We start from the raw sequence: 9,087 nt of genomic DNA on the forward strand, positions 1-9,087 counted from the left end.
CATTTAAATCACTAGTGGACAGTGGCATTCAACTGTCAGCTATTCCTGATCTCTAGGTACTCCACAATTGTGGAATTTCCTTCCCCATCTGAATACCTTCTGTGTGACAGGTACTGAATGGTCTCTACAGATATATCATTCGCATTATATTTACTTTTCTGTAAGGTTGAGATTAGGCAAGACCCCAAAGTTAGATTTAGAATTTTTTATTTTTTTAAAAAGGATTTATTTATTTATATATACAAAACCTGATGTGCAGGCCAGAGGTACAGGGGTGAGAGGACTCACCAGAGACAGAGTGGGGAGCGGGACAGACAGATTGACTGAAATACACTACTGAGAGAAATAACAGGTATGTCAGGAGAGGTTTGTTGTGCCATGTCAGTCACCTCCCTGGCCAGGAATCAAACTTGTGCTGCAGTACATTCAGATAGCTTCATAGTGCTGTGCTTTAACCTGTTGTAGTGCTGTGCTTTAACCTGTTGCGCCACCAGTGAGGACCCAGATTTAGAATTTTTTAATTGAACTTTTAGAGTCCTGGCAATTTCACTTTCTAGAAAGCAACATTTAAATAAACCCTAAAACATACAGACTCTTTTACTCTTTCTACCCTTCGACCTCACTTTACCTTTCCTAAGTTCAGACTAGTTCTCCCTGGATATATACCAACTGTCTGTTTTTCATCTTTTAAACAGAATTTTCCCTTGTTTTCCTTTTGGGCCTTTTTTACAGCTACTTGCTCTCTTCCTCCCACAAAAAGCTCTCAGCTCCCTGAATTGGAAATCCCCTTTTTGTATCTCAAAAGAATGTTTTCTGTATTTGTCTTAGGATCTCTTTCTTTACTCCTATATTATTTAACTCATGTTATGAAGTTGGGTTGGGTCTGGTGATAAAAGTGCTGTTTGCATTTTACTCATTTAAAAATATTTGGGGGGGGGGTCTGCTCTCCTCATCACTGTATAAGGTGTTAGTATGCTATAGAAAAGGCGCAGAGCACAATCTTGCCCATCACACTTAAAACTTATTTTAGGGCAGGCCCTTCCTAGTGGCACAACAGGTTGAAGCACAGCTCTACAAAGCAAACCACAGCCGCTTCAGCACAAGTTCGATCCCTGGCCAAAAAGGTGACCTTTGCTGTCTTGCCTGCTGCTCCCCTCAGCAGTGTACTTTGTTGATCTGCCTGTTCTGCTCCCCAGTTGAGTATGCATGAATAAATCTTTATTTTTTTTTTAATTAGGGCAACTAGAAAGCATTTACAAGATATTTTAGCTAGCAATAAAAGTATAGGGTAGTATTTAATTAAATGCCAAAATAAGTATTATAGACATTTGCGAATGCTTAGACACTTATGAGTGAGGTTTTAACATGGGTTAAAATGACTAGAGAATAGGCCCTCCCTGGTGGCACAGCGGGTTAAAGCACTGCACTAAGAAGCTTAAACCAATTCCGCATGAGCTCGATCCCCGCCTGCCCCGGAGGAGATGACCCACATGGTGTGGCAGACCTCTCCTGACCTGCCCGCTGCTCCCCTCAGCAGTGTACTTGTCGATCTGCCTGTTCTGCTCCCCACTCTGTTCCTGGTGAAGCCTCTCACCCTCTGCATCTCTGGCCTATACCCCAGTTCTGTATGAATAAATGAATAAATCTTTAAAAAAAAAAAAAGACTAGAGAATAATCTATACAGACCATCACTGAACTGGACTTTGCAAAAATGAAAAGGTTTTGAATATAGGCAGTGAAGAGTGGGAAAGATATTCCAAGAATGGGATAGCAGAAGCAGACAAAGCTACATAGGTAAGTATGGCTTGTTTTATGGGATAAGAATCTCAACTACTACTTGCAGAGCATAGCTCTGTAAACATGGCTGAAATCACGTTTTGGAGATCTTTGAATATATAAATGCAGCATTGGAAAGTGATTCCTGGCCCTGGGAATCATTAAAAGCATTGAGCATGAGAGTGACATGTTGAAAAGGTCATTGGGACTTCATCATTTGAAATACACTGCTATTAGTTTATTCAGCATGTGTCCTAGAGTGCACAGTACAATGTAGAAGAGAACTTAGCCTATGAGGAGAGGTGATCATTTATCCAGAGAGCTAAAAAAAGACTATGCACATTAAATAGCAATTAGATCTCAATTTTAAAAAAGAAGTTAGGAGCTTCCCTAGTGTTGCAAAGGGTAAGTCTCATCCCTGTGACGCTGTTAGCAGCCACTGCAGCGCAGGTTTGATCCTCGTTACACTGTCCTGTCAGCAATGTATTTCAGTCAGTCTGCCTGTTCTCCCCACGCTGTCTCTGGTGAATCCTCTCACTGCTCCCATACCTCTGGCCTACACCCCAGCTCTTGTAAGCATAAATAAATAAAATAAATCTTTTTAAAAAATCATTAAAGAGAAATCAGACCATAGTGCCACTAAGCAAATCACCTCAAAACAGTTTTCTTGTAATTTAAAGCTTCCTATATGCTTTGATGTCATTAAAGGAAACAGTGTATTAACAGTGCTCATGTCTAAGGTAGAGATAACTGATAATTCATACTCTTCTGTTTTCTAATTTTGGATATGTAGTATTTGTATAATTTTTAAGAAAGCTATGTGATAAAATAGAATATATTTTAAATCTGTAAAGATCTGCACTTGCTACCTGGAAAGTTCAGTGCTAAAAAGAATCAGGCTATAGAATAAACTTTCACAAAACCTGCTAGTATAGTGGAGCAGAACTGTGTTTCAAGCCCATAATATTTGCTGTCACTAAACACTAATCAGTAGGGCTCCAGAAAAGGATAGCAAATAAATACTTGAAGTATATGTATTAGATTTAATGAATGTCTGGACATTTAAACAAGCCCAAGACCCAGAATTTTCCTCACTGCTACCATTTGAGTTCTGGTCTACGTCAATCTCTGCTTACCTGAATATTGCAAATCTCCCCATTAGTTTGCTCTCTCCCCTCTACCCTGTAAATGATGCCAAATTAATATTCCTAAATCATATTCCTATTTTCAGAAACTGTCACTGACTTCTCTGACCAAAACTTAAATTTCTTTTACTTTGCTTTCAAGGAGTCCCAAAACCTTTTCCAGTTATGTAAGTAGTCATTCTAGAAAGCTGGTAGGGACCCAAGGAAGCATTGATTACATTCATTTTATTAGAGTAACAGCAATGGATACAGGCATGGTTAAGAACTGGTTAAGAATTTCCTGCCCAAGAATCTATAGCTGTTAGGGTCAAAGAACTGAAACTCAGATCTTATTCATGGCCTTGTTTTACTTTGTTTCATTCACAGGGACCTTTGTCTACTTTGCATTATCCTACCCCATAAACTCTTCTCCCTCTCTCTCAGCATATTCAAATCTCACCCTTCAAAGTCTAGGGCAAGCCCCCCCCCTTATTATACTATGAATCTCTTTTTGATCACATCACTGCACAGTAATTTCTCACTCATTTGAGCTAAAAACTATTGCTAACTGTATGAGAATTAACCATATATTGTTTTATGTTTATTCTTTTGTTAAACTGCTGTTTAATTCTGATGCAATTTGAATTTTGCGTGGGCACCTTCTTCCCATTGAAAATATGTTTGTAAGTTGTTCTTCCAATTGAAAATAGTCATATATTTACATTAAAAAATACTTAATAGTACAAAAAGATATGTAGTGAAAAATAAGTCTTTCTGTGCAAGATGCTTACTCCCTCTCACTAGGAGGAATCAGTTACCAGCTTCTTGTGTGACCTTCTAGAAATAGTCTGTGCTTGGCAAGCACAAATATGAAACATACATCATATATCCTTTTCTTCCTTGTCTTTTTTTTAAGATTTATTTATTTTTATGCATACAGAACTGGGGCATAGGCCAGAGGTGCAGGAGCAGTGAGAGGATTCACCAGAGACAAAGTGGGGAGAACAGACTGATGGTCGAAGTACATTGCTGAGGGGAGCAGCGGGCAGGTCAGGAGAGGTCTGCCGCGCCATGTGGATCACCTGCCAGGCTGGGGATTGAACTTGTGCTGAGGTGGCCACAGCCTCTTAGTGCTGTGCTTTAATCCGCTGCACCACCAAGGAGAGCCCTCCTCCTAGACTTTTTACATGTTGATTTTAATTGAACATCATTGTATAACATAGATCTCATTCATTCTTTTTTTTTTTAACTACTGGACATATCAAAATGTCTTTTACCAGTCCTCCTAATAACTTAAATTTTTTGAATGAATGAGAACATTTCAAAATATGATGGTATTAATATGTCAAATTGTGATGACTGTAAAGGATGATATTATGAATAAGCCTAAGGCACTCTGCTGGCCACATTTGGCACTATAAAGATATTTAAGAACATGACCCTGTCTTTTGGAGTCTCATATTGGAAAGTAATACAGTAAAAGACAATGTTGACTTTCTGTGAGAGAGCTTCAAGAGAAATAGTATATAGATATAAAGAAGGGATATGGGGGCCTCCCTGGTTGCGCAGGGGGTTAAAGCACAACATTATGAAGCTATCTGCAGCTACTGCAACACAAGTTCGATCCCCAGCCAGGGAGCTGACCCACATGGCATGGCAAACCCCTCCTGTCTCACCCACTGCTCTCCTCAGCACTGTATTTAAATCGATCTGCCTGTTCTGCTTCCCACTCTGTCTCTGGTGAAACCTCTCACCTCCCACATCTCTGTACCCCAGTTCTTGCATGCATAAGTAAATAAATCTTAAAAAAAAAAGAATATGATGATTCTGTCTTGAACTTCAATTGGGGATTAGAAATAGAGGGATGTAGATCCTGTGAATTTGTGATCACTTTATAGTGTTAAGTAATATTTGTCTCATAAAAGAGTACATGTATATTTTATTTACTTAAGATTTATTTTATATGTATGTATATAAGAACTGGGTATAGGCCAGAGGCGTGGTGTGAGTGGGTTCACCATAGACAGAATGGGAAGCAGAACAGGCTTATCTACTGAAATGCACTGCTGAAAGAAGTAGCAGGTGAGGCAGGAGAGGTCTGATGTGCCATGTGGATCAGCTCGCTGGCCAGAACCGAACTCAGGGATCAAACTCAGGCCATAGCAGTGATAGCACTGTGACTTTAACTCCTGCACCACTAAAGAGGGCCATGCATGTATGTTTTAAATCATAATAGAACATTCATGAATCTACTCAATTAAGAAAATACCAATTCCACTGAAGGAACCTATGTTAACTCTAACCCATTTCCCTATCTCCTGGCGAGCTACCATTATCAAATCACTTTTTAATTCTTTTACTTTGTTTCACTGATAATTATATCCATAGACCTATAAGATATACTTAGTTCAGCCCTGAAGCCAGAAATGCATTACAGGCTCCCTCTTCTGGTTTCATATGTATAGACACCTACTGGTTATATTTTTTCGTAAGTTATACCATCACAGTAATAGCAATTATAATTATTTTTATAATTGTATATTATGCTTTGTTTACCTCTTTTAAATTTCATGAACACCCTGTAACAGAGGTAGTGGTTTTTCAAATTAATAGATGTTGGGCCTCCCTGGTGGCACTGGGGTTATAGATAACACTGTCAAGCTGTTAGCACCAATCCCCTGCTGGCCAGGGAGCTGACCCACATGGCACAGCAGACTTCTCTCTCCCCCACTGCTCCTCTCAGCACTGTTTTTAGTGGATCTGCTGGTTCTACTTCCCACTCTGTCTCTGGTGAATCTTCTCACCTCCTGCACCTCTGACCTTTACCCCAGTTCTCTCCATGAATAAATAAATCATTTTTAAAAAATTAATAGATGTTGAAACTTAAGACTCAGTGAGGTTAAGTATTGATAGTTTGCCCAAGATTATATATCTAGTAAGGACAAAACTGGGGTTTCAGTCCAGATCTGACTCCAAAGTTGTACTGTGTTCAGACTCAGTGAGATATTTTATTATGATATTTAGTACAGCATCCAGCACAGTGTAAACTCAGTAAATGGTAGCTATTACTACAGTGATTGGCAAGAACATAATGAATAGGAACTTGTCAATAGGACGTGTAAAATGATGCTTTAAAGTAAAACAACGTTAGGATTTGGTAACAGTTAAAAAACTAGCAGGGTTGTAAGTAAAATTATTTGCTAAGTGTTTCAGAGATAACTGACTACAACCTAGGGGAAGAATCATATGACTTACAAGACCCTTTAGGATCTGTTTCCTGCTTTCCTGCCCAGCTTCTACAGTTCTCCCAGGCATTCCATGCTTGTTATATGGTCACTTTACAGTTTCCTGAATGGTTCATGTTCATTCTTTTGCCTCCTTCCTTTCCCTGAACATTCTCTTACCCTTTAAGACTGGGTTAGAGGGCCACCCCTCCCAGGAAGTTTGCCCTATTTCTCCAGGTTAAGTAAGTTCATGCCTCTACTATCACCATTACCAAACTGTTATATGTTTACCTGTCTTTTCACTCCACTAGATTGAAAACTCCTTGGGTTGGGATGGTCTCAGTAAATATGTTTTGAAATAAATGAATGATCATGACACCATCTTACTGTGATCAAAGGTCATTCATATCATGCCCCACCAAATTTACTAGTCAACAGAACGTATTCTTTGGGGCTGCTACTTTCAGCTATGATATTAAAATCATATGTAAAATGGCAGACAACTCCTTCAAATGGTGTTTGAAATTGAAGGACTGGATCTCACACCTGAGTATTAGATCTGATTACCTAAGGAGTAGAATTATAATGGAAAAAAAAAAAAGAGCTATTACATAGTCATATTTTCTTTTTAAAAAAGATTTATTTGTTTATGTACAGAACTGGGGTATAGGCCAGAGGTGCAGGGGTGGTCAGAATATTCACCAGAGACAGAGTGGGGGGCAGAACAGGGAGACTGACGAAGTACACTGCTCTGGGGAGCAGTGGGCAAGTCAAGAGAGGTCTGCCAGGCTATGTGGGTCACCTCCCTGGAATGGGCTCATATGGCAGTGGCTGCGGATGGCTTCATAGTGCTTTAACCTGTTGTGCCACCAGGGAGGGCCACATAGTCATATTTTCATTAAAATGGTTGGAGCCAGAGGATTATTGCTCTTGAGAAATGAAACCAGATATTTAGGAAGTTCAGAAAGCTGGTCAGGAAATGAACCAAAAAAAATGAAATAATTCCATTGAAACTTACTTGAAAACTCTCATGATTCACAATCAAATTTAAACATAATAAATCTTTTCTTCTCTCTCCAAACATTCTTTTCTCATGGTATTTAAATTAGGACTCAAAGAGGAAGGATAAAGATGTGATCCTTTGTAAAATATATAGTGGAAGTAGTATTCAAAGTTAATTTCCAGATTTTTGTGGTCCATCATCTTTTCTTACGCTTATTTTGCCCCTTATTTTCATCTTTCCAAAGTCTGTATATGCAATATTACGTTTAGCAGATATTTACCTGCAGTTTTCCATTTATTGAGAATATACTTCAAATGTATCAGCACTTTTTAAGAAAATAATTGCTCATGCAAAACTTTTTTTTTTTAAAGATTTATTTATTTGTGCATACAGAATTGGGGTACAGGCCAGAGGCTCAGGGGTGGCTAGAGGCTTCACCAAAGACAGAGTGGAGAGTAGAACAGGCAGATCAACCAAGTACACTGCTGAGTGGAGCAGCGTTTGGGTCAGGAGAGGTCTGCCACGCCCACGTGGTCACCTCCGGGGCAGGCAGGGATTGAACTCATGCGGAAGTGGCTTTAGCTTCTCAGGGCTGTACTTTAACCCGCTGCGCCACCAGGGAGGGCCCGCAAAACATTTTTTAAATTCATATTCCTCTTTAATTTTTTTTATCTTTTTTAAATTAGAATAGTTTATTTTTACATCATTTTGTGCCTTTTCCCACCTCAGTTGTAATCCCTGTGTACTTCCCATTACCAATTCACCCGTTTGCCATAACCATAGTCCCATGCACTCACCTTCCCCCCATTGTTGATCCCACTCCCTACTCCACCCCTCTAAAATGTCCCTGGTATATAGTTGTTCATTATTATTATTTTTTTTTGCCCCCGGTCCTTTATACTCCTACTAAAAGTAAAAAACCATCTGGTATTTTTCCTTGTCTTTCTGGCTTATTTCACTAAGCACGATCCCTTCCAGCTCCATCTATGTTGCTGAAAAGGCATGTGTTTATCTTGTGTTGATCAAGCAAGACATTTTTTAGAATCCCTTCATCTGTCCACATTATATTTGTATATGGCCATTTTGGGTTTTGTTTTGCTTTTTTTTACTTAACATAAAAAGTTTTTTTAAACTTTTCCTTGTTTTTGGCTTGATTTGTTGCAAGTTTGTGAAAAATAGCTGTGGAGTGTATCATTCATGTGCATTCTTTACCATGCTCAAGGGTAAGTGTGAGAGCACACAAAAGAACACACAGTGTCTGCCTCTGGGAAGCTTATATTCAGTTTGAAGAAAAGAAGCATCTGGGTGTCAAATGACACATGGTGTCATTTGTGTTAACCTGTCATTCAATGGCTTTATTTTTCATGCAGCTTAGATTTATGTCTTAAACATAAGATAGTCATTATAGATAGATCTTGTTTGCCTACTCAAAGATTTGTATCAAAGAATGTCTTCCCAGAGGTGAGAAACAGGTGAATTTTAGAAAGGTTTCAAAGTGTTATTCTCAATTTAATATTAACATCTGATATAAATATCTAGTTCACATCCACAGCCGTTGAATTTTTTACATTACTTTTATTAAGTGGTTCAGAGAGAAGATCAGGGCTGTGTCTCTCTAACAACTGTGGGAATCTAGCCCAAAACAGGTGACTACATTATTTCTCACCCTATGAAAGAATTAGTGTAAGTGTGATTCCTAACAGAACAAATGCTAAGTAGTTGGATCATTTGGGAGACTCATACACACAGTCTGCTGAGGAAAGAAATCTTTCTGCTTAGACAGTAACATGGTCCTTATAGAAAAGTTGATGAATGAGAATAGGATCATTTGGGATCAGTTTTTGGGGATGATTGCAGCTCAGAGTCTTTTTCATCCAAAGTAATTGGTATAACACATTCACTGCCATAGTTGAAAAATGTTTACTGTTGCCAGTGTGGGTAAAATGTTTTTTTGTAAAGT

This window comes from Condylura cristata, unplaced genomic scaffold, assembly GCF_000260355.1.
Source record: "Condylura cristata isolate star-nosed mole 26May11 unplaced genomic scaffold, ConCri1.0 scaffold00015, whole genome shotgun sequence".
Lineage (NCBI taxonomy): Eukaryota > Metazoa > Chordata > Mammalia > Eulipotyphla > Talpidae > Condylura > Condylura cristata.